The 8,752-nt window shown below is 38.4% G+C and overlaps 1 pseudogene; it reads left to right on the plus strand.

Annotated features, from left to right (window-relative positions):
* The first annotated feature begins 340 nt into the window (after positions 1 to 340).
* Positions 341 to 418, plus strand: LOC125099389 (uncharacterized; annotated as a pseudogene).
* The last annotated feature ends 8,334 nt before the right edge of the window (positions 419 to 8,752 follow it).

The following is an 8,752-nucleotide window of genomic DNA, read 5'->3' on the forward strand; positions in this document are numbered from 1 at the left end:
GGTCCAGTTTCATTCTTTTGCATATGGTCGTTTAGTTTTTCCAGCACCATTTATTGAAGAGACTATCCTTTCCCCATTGTATATTCTTGCTCTTTTATAAATTAACTGACCATGTATGTGTTGGTTTATTTCTGAACTCTTTATTCTGTTCTATTGATCTATGTGTCTTTTGTTAATGTCAATATAATACTATTTTAATTACTATTGCTGTGTAATATAGTTTGAAGTCAGAAGGTGTCTTCAGATTTGCTCTTCTTTCTCAAGATTGCTTTGGCTATTTAGGGTCTTCTCTGGTGCCAAACAAATTTTAGGATTACTTGTTCTATTTCTATGAAAAATGAAGACTATACTTTCAGGGATCATTTCTATAGTTTGTTACTATTTCTATGAAAAATGCCTTTGGAATTTTGATAGGAATTGCCTTGCAGCTATAAACTACTTTGGGCCATAGGGACATTTTAACAACATTAATTCTTCTAATCTGTGAGCACGAAATATCTTTCCATTTATTTGTGTATTCTTCAGTTTCTTTTATCAACATATGATATTTTTTTTTCAGTGTACAGGTCTTTCACTTCCTTGGTTAAATTTATTCCTTGATATTGTATTCTTTTTGTTGCAATGATAAATGGGATTGTTTTCTTGATTTCTCTTTCTGATAGCTCATTATTAGTGTTTAGAAATGCAAATTGATTTTGTGTCCTGTAGCTTTACTGAATTTGTTTTATTAGTCTCACAGTTTCTTGATGGATTGTCCCTCTCTCTCTCTGCAAATGAAGACAGTTTTACTTTTTCCTTTTTGTTTTTTTTTTTGTTTTTTTAGAAAAGTACTTTTATTTATTTATTTGACAGAGAGAGGGCATGCACACAAACAGGGGGACGGGCCAAAGCCGAAAGCAGACACTTAACCCACTGAGCCACCCAGGCGCCCTACTTTTCCCTTTTTGATTTAGATGGCTTTTGTTTCTTTTTCTTGCCTAACTGTTCTGGCTGGGATTTCCAATACTTTGTTTAATTCTTAAAGCCACCCCATGGAGTATTATTGGTCCCATTTTACAGATGAAGAAACTGAAACCTGGAAAGACAAAGTGACTTATTCAAGATCACCCAGGTAGTAAAATACAAATTATAAACAAGGGTTCCTTTCATTCTTAAACCAAAGCACTTATATTGTCTTTTGATCCCAACTAAGATTCCACATTATGCTGAGATTAGCAATAATATCTCTTAAACCCTTCCATTCTTCTCCGTTCCACTTCCATTGCTTCAACTTACAACATCAGCTCTTACCTCATCAGAGGAGTACAGTGTTTAAGAACACAGACTCTGGAAATAGACTATGGATTTGAATTATGGTTTAGCTCCTTACTAGTGACTTTGGGAAAACTATTTAATCTCTCTATACCTCAGATTCCATATTTGTAAAGGAGGGCTATTTCATAGAGTTGCTGTGGGCATTAAATGAGTTAATGTATATACTGTTTAGGAGAATGCCTGGGACATACTAATGTTGCTGTCAAACTATTTCTTGCTTCTTTCTATGTCAGTTAGAGTCCTGGCAGGAAATAGAGAGCACACTCAGACTTGATAATTTCCAGTGTGTTTTAAAAAGGAACTATTTACAAAATGTGTGAGAGTTTGGGGAACCAACAAGGGATACAAACTCCCTCTGGGCTAACAACAGTGGGCATCATTACCAGCCAAAGTCATGAAAAAATAAGAGAGAGAATGATCACCAGAATCTGAAGAGGGCAGCTGAATGGAGGGTGCCGTTTGATATGAGCTAAGAACTTTGGTGGAGGGAAGTATCCTTACAAAGTAACTCAGCAGGGAGGGAGCGGGGGATAAGTACTCAGACCTTTCTTTCCTTCTGACCTCTGATCTCCTGAGGCTATTTCCCAGTGCTGGCCCAACCGGAAGCCAGAGGGCAAGGGAGCCTGTAGGGAGCCCATATAGGTCAGGCTTCTGTGGCACAAAACAAGTGGAGTGGGGTGGAACGACCATCTGGAAAGACAGACAAAATATTGAGTACACCTTCCAGCTAATCTTGCCTTCCTCTAGTCTCTATCTTGCAGGCAGAATGATCTTTCTAAAGCATGAATCTGATCTTGTCTTGCCCAAACTTGATGTCCTTTGGTGGCTCTGCATTGTCCTCCGATAAAGTCCATACGCAACATGAAACATAGGGCCTAATGATTTATTTCCAGCTTACCTCTCCAATTTTAACTAATGCCATTCCCCTCTCAGTATTTACTGTTAAGCCATATGTAATTACTTTCAAACCCACAAGGACACTGCTTTTTCTTCTTTGACTCTTTACAAGTCTTGGAACTCAACTTCAAATGATCTTTTCTCGTTCGTTCTTCACTGGCCTAATGCTTATTCATCCTTTAGTTATACATAGAGATGAAGGGGTTTCTTTTATCTAATTAGATTTTGGGGGAAATCTAAGCTCTGCTTCTACAGTTCATATTTTCTTGAGCCCTAAAAGTAGTGGCCCTTTGAAGTTGATATTTGATAGTACATTCATCTTCTAAGTGGACTTTAAGATTTTATTGAGATTCTAATCCTAATTATATATAGTATGTGTATAATTTTTTGAGATTATAATTATAATAGGTCATAGCCTGTAAGATCGTGCTTGAAGGTAATGAGAGTTCAGCTTTTAATGAACTTATCCAAATATATCCACAAAGCGATCCTTTGAGAACTAAAGCCAAATCTATATTCTGAGAATCCTGGGATGTTAAAATAGACTTTTAGGAGTCCTATTCTCATGAGGACTGAATGGGCTTCTTGGGAGAAAAGGCAAGTGCCTTTTAGACCAAAGAGAGCAGTCAAAAACTGTCTTGGGGCTCCCAGGTGGCTCAGTCGGTTGAGCGTCTGACTCTTATTTAAGCTCAGGTCAGGATCTCAGAGTCCTGAGATCGAATGTCGAGTTCCACATTCAGCACATTGAGATGCTCTCTCTCCCTCTCCCTCTCTCTCTCCCCCCGCATGCACTCTCACTCTCTAAAATAAATTAATTTTCGGGACACCTGGGGGGTTCAGAGAGTTGTGCCTGCCTTCAGCCCAGGTCACGATCCCAGGGTTCTGGGATCGAGTCCGACATCGGGCTCCTTGCTAGCAGGAAGCTTGCTTCTCCCTCTGCCTGCTCTGCCTGTTCTGCCTGCTGCTCTCCGTGCTTCTGCTCTCTATGATAAATAAATAAATAAGTAATCTTAAAGAAAAAAAAGTTTAAAAGAAATAAATTTTCAAAAAATCTTAAAAAGCAAAACAAAACAAAAAACAACAAACCCACCTTGCCTCTTGTCTCTGGACTTGAGGAAACAGAAGAAAATAAGTGTATTAAATATTTTCTCTCATAACAGTTGTACAGTCATCTCTTCTATACCAGATACCATATTTTCTCCAAGTGGAAGTAAAATTCACATTATTAAAGAATGGCTGTTAAAAGCTCCTATTTGACTGTCTCTGAAAAAGAAACAAAAAAAAAGACAAAAAACAAAGTCTCTCATAATGGAGGAATGGGTGTGGGTATCTTAAAGGCAGATAGGATCTATTCTGGCAAGACCCAGATAGAAAGCCTACTTTTACCCCTTAAATTCAAAATTCCTGAGTCAAGATATACATTCCTGTGTCTCTACCTCCACCTTGTGGTTAATCAAGAAATCACCCATTCCAGAATCTCTTCGTGAATTAGGTAAAGTAGCCATCAGGATCTTTATTACACTTGTTAACAGTTCTTAGACACAAACGTTGAGCCAGGCTCTGTCATAAGTGCTTGGCAAGAATTATGACATGTGGGGTGCCTGGGTGGCTCAGTGGGTTAAAGCCTCTGCCTTCGGCTCAGGTCATGATCTCAGGGTCCTGAGATCAAGCCCTATAGGGCTCACTGCTCGGCAGGGAGCCTGCTTCCCTTCCTCTCTCTCTGCCTGCCTCTCTGCCTACTTGTGATCTCTGTCTGTCAAATAAATGAATAAAATCTTAAAAAAAAGAATTATGACATGTAATTCTCACAGCAACCCTATGAATGATGTGTTTTATAGATCAGAAAATTAAGGTTAAGAGAGTTTACCAGAGTTTGGGATTTGTCCATGATCATGAGGCAGACTCAGGATTGGATCAAGCCTCTTCTAAGCCTTCCTATCTTTCGCAACTGTCTGCTTATATACTAAGGCACACATCTATCACATATGCTTTTCTCTCCTTTTCACAACACATGTGTATAACCATTGTCTTATTTAATCTGCTACTGGAATGATTTGTATTAAATCTTCTGCAAGGATTTACGTTTGCAAGGCAGTCCATAAAAAAGTGGATGATCCAAAGGAACAGATTGGCATTTAAGTCACAGGCATTAAATTAGGGCATTAGGCCCTGGGAGGAGCTACTCCTGATGAAGAAATGGTATAAATGGAAAAGCCCTGATCCTTGCGATAGGATTTGTAGGTGCTGCATAAACTGTATAAAGCATCCTATATTTGAATGCCTACTCTGCCTCTTACTAGCTGTGTGTCCTTGACGAAGTTACCTAATGTCACTGGCCTCACATCCTTTATTTGTTTAATTAAGAACCACTGGACTCAGAGAATACTAAATCAGTGTTTGTAAATCAGACTCTGGCTCATTTTTCATTAAAACGAATTTCTAGAAATTAAAAATGTATTAGTAAACAAAGTGTCCTATTAGAATCTGATGATTGATTTTCAATAGATGGAAGAACCGTTCATGTCATGATTTAAGATGTTAAAAGTGCTCAGGGAGGGGCGCCTGGGTGGCTCAGTGGGTTAAAGCCTCTGCCTTTGGCTCAGGTCATGATCTTGGGGTCCTGGGATCGAGCCCGGCATCGGGCTCTCTGCTCGGTGGAGAGCCTGCTTCCCGCCCCCCCTCTCTCTCTGCCTGCCTCTCTGCCTACTTGTGATCTCTGTCTGTCAAATAAATAAATAAAATCTTTAAAAAAATAAAATAAAAGTGCTCAGGGAATTTTGGGGAAGTGAAACTTTGAAGAGCATACAGATGATAGAATAGCAGCCCCCAAAGTTGTCCATGTGTTAATCTCTGGAATCTGTTAATATGTTAGAATACATAGCAAAAGGGAATTAAGGTTGCAGAAGGTATTAAGGTTGCTAATCAACTGACCCTAATATAGGGTGATTATCTTGGATTATCTGGGTAGGTCCAACTTTAATCACAAGAGTTTTTACAAACGGAAGAGAAAGAGGAAGATGTGATTATAGACAGAGGCACAAAGAGATGCACTGTTGCTTTCTTTGAAGATGGAGAAAGGAAGACATGAGCCAAAGAACACGATCAGCATCTATAAACTAGGCAGGTCAAGGAAATGGATTCTCTTGTAGAGCCTGTAGAAAGGAATGTAACCCTGTGGACCCCTTAATTTTACCCCACTGAGACCTTTGTTAGACTTCTATTTTACAGAATTGCAAGCTAAGGTATTTGTGTTGTGTAAGCCACTATATTTGTGATAACTGGTTACAGCAGCAATAGAAAATTAATACAATATCTATGACCATCGCTGTGTCCAGACTTGTTACCTGTTTCCTATGATGATGTTGAAAAAGCACTGGACTTGGAATCTGAAGACCGAGCTTGGCATCCCAATTCTGTGTGACTTCCGGTAAATCACAGTTCTCTGAACATGTTTATCTTGTGGCAGCACCCACCTCATTCGTGATGTAGAACAAGACAATGGATTTGTAGGCGCTGCCTAAACTGTAAAGCATTCTATACATGTAAGGAATTATTATTTACAGTACCTGATACACAGTGGGAATGCAAGTAGTATCAATTGTCAATTGAGATCAATTATCCTTTGACAGTCCTTGGAATGTGGAAATGTGATGACAAAACCTGCTGGGTACCATAATAACAGATTCGTCAAATCACTGTGCTGTACACCTGACAATAATGTGATGTTGTGTATGAACTATACTTGAATAAAAAACAACAACAAACGAAGATACGCTGGGCCCCCTGGGAAGAAAAAGATCATATACGGTGACTGCTCCTAAGCTGATTGTGACATAATTATGGAGATGATATACTCATGAGAGGATTTAACAAGAACCCCAAAATTATGTATGGTAATAGGACAAGAGAGGTCATAAGGTTATATATGATTAAATGCCAAGGAGGTGATGCAAAAAATATGTACCCTGAGTACTGGTATGGAATGGATGATGAGTGTGGGCTGGAAGAGTCAAAGAAGGCTTCCAGGAGGAGGTAGATTTCTATAGGGATCTTGGAAGGTGTGGTTAGATGGAGAATAATTGCTGTTATTAAGCCCATAAAGTAATGGTTTTCTACCCACAATTCAAGGAATCACGTTTTCCATTTAAGACATTGTCAGTCAGTTCCAATGTTTGGAACATTGGACCCCCCCTTGCTAATATTTTTTTCCTATTTATTTTAAAAGATTCCTATTTATTTTATTTTATTTATTTTTTTAATTTTTATTTTTTTGACAGAGAGAGATCACAAGCAGACAGAGAGGCAGGCAGAGAGAGAGAGGGAAGCAGGCTCCCTGCCGAGCAGAGAGCCCAATGCGGGACTCGATCCCAGGACCCTGAGATCATGACCTGAGCCAAAGGCAGCGGCTTAACCCACTGAGCCACCCAGGCGCCCACCTGAAAGATTCCTATTTATTTTAAAAGATATTTATTTATTCCTATTTATTTTATTTTTTTATTCCTATTTATTTTAAAAGATTTCAAACTTACAGGAAGTTTACGAGAACAGTACAAAAAGGATATTTTAATTTCTAAACCTTTGAGAGTAGGTTGCCCATATGATTTTTTATCATTCACAAATTGTAAAAATCAGGCCGTTAGCATTGATGCATTACTCTCATCTAGTCCACAGACTCCACTCAAGTTTAGCCAACTGTTCCCAATAATGGCCTTCATAGTGATGCATTTAATTATCACCTTTTGTGAGTCTTTAATCAAAACACTTCCGTGGCCTTTCTTTTATTTTCATGACCTTGCTACTTTTAAAGATTATAGGTGAATATTTTATAGAATGTTTCTCAGTTTGGGTTAGTCTGATGTTTCCTCTTCATTAGATTCAGATTATGCATTTTTAACAAGAATAGCACAGAAGTGATGCTGCTTTTTCCTCATTGCATGCCATCAGGTGGTAACAATTTCAATTTTCCTATTACTGATGTTAACTCTTCACAGATTAAGTGGTATTTGCCTGTTTTTTTCCATAGTAAAGTTGTTCTTTTACCCTTCTTAATTGATAAGTATTTTGTAGGGAAGTATTTTGAGGCTATATAAATACCCATTCCTCATCAAATTTTCACCAAGTGGCCTAATTAATTAAGCCAAGAAATTTCTTGGCTTAATTAATTATTACTACAATGGTTGCCAAATGGTGAACTTCTAATTCCATCATCCCTTCTACATTCATGTCGACATTCCACTTCAACAAAAAGCTTTCTTTATTTATATCAGTTTAGATGCATGGATTCCAATTTAATACAACGGGTTATAACCTGTTGCTGTTCTTATTTATTTTGATTCCCAAATTGTCCCATTCTGGTCGTATGGGGGTCTCTTCAGGCTCTCCTCTGTGTCCTTTTGACATGGTCTCATCATTCTTTGAATACTCCTTACTTTCTGGCATATAAGATATTCATCTTGTACCTTCCCTGCCCTAGACTTGGAATCAGCTATTTCTCTAAGAAGCAGTTCCTTTTAGAGGAAAATGGCCTTTCAGTGAAGAACAGAATTTGGAAACCAAGATGGAGATATTAGGTATGCTTATTGTTGTTAGGGTGTTACTGCTCCCAGGCCCTGTCAATTGAGCAATGCTTGAGAATATATGTATGTATATACATGTTCACATATGCATATACACTTATCTGGATTTATTTCTATATCTATGTATTGAAAATTTTGAGTTCATACTGATACCTATAATTCCAATCCAACACCACAAAGTTCACTGTAATTTCTTTTTTGTTTTTGTTTGTTTGTTGTTTGTTTTAATTTTTATTTAAATTCAGTTAACAGGGGCGCCTGGGTGGCTCAGTGGGTTAAAGCCTCTGCCTTCAGCTCAGGTCGTGATCCCAGGGTCCTGGGATCGAGCCCCCACATCGGGCTCTCTGCTCCGCAGGGAGCCTGCTTCCCCCTCTCTCTCTGCCTGCCTCTCTGCCTACTTGTGATCTCTGTCAAATAAATAAATAAAATCTTTAAAAAAAATAAATTCAGTTAACATATAATGTATTATTGGTTTCAGAGGTAGAGGTCAGTGATTCATAGTCTTGTATAATACCCAGTGCTCCTTTATCCCATGCCCTCCTCAATGTCCTTCATTCAGTTACCCCATCCCCCCACCTCTCTCCCCTCTAGCAGCCCTCAGTTTATTTCCTATGATTAAGAGTCTCTTGTGGTTTGTCTCCCTCTCTGATTTCATCTTGTTTTATTTTTTTCCTCTCTTCCCCTACGGATCCTCTGTTTTGTTTCTTAAATTCCATATACCAATGAGATCATATGATTGTTATCTTTCTCTGATTGGCTTATTTCGCTTAGCATGACACCCTCTAGTTTCACCCACATCATTGCAAACGGTAAGATTTCATTTTTTTGATGACTGAGTAGTATTCCATTGTATCTATATACCACATCTTCCTTTTTTTTTAAAGATTTTATTTATTTATTTATTTCTCAGAGAGAGAGAGAGAGAGAGCCCAAGCAGTTAGAGAGGGAGGCAGAGGCAGAGAGAG

Source organism: Lutra lutra, chromosome 4 (genome assembly GCF_902655055.1).
Source record: "Lutra lutra chromosome 4, mLutLut1.2, whole genome shotgun sequence".
NCBI lineage: Eukaryota > Metazoa > Chordata > Mammalia > Carnivora > Mustelidae > Lutra > Lutra lutra.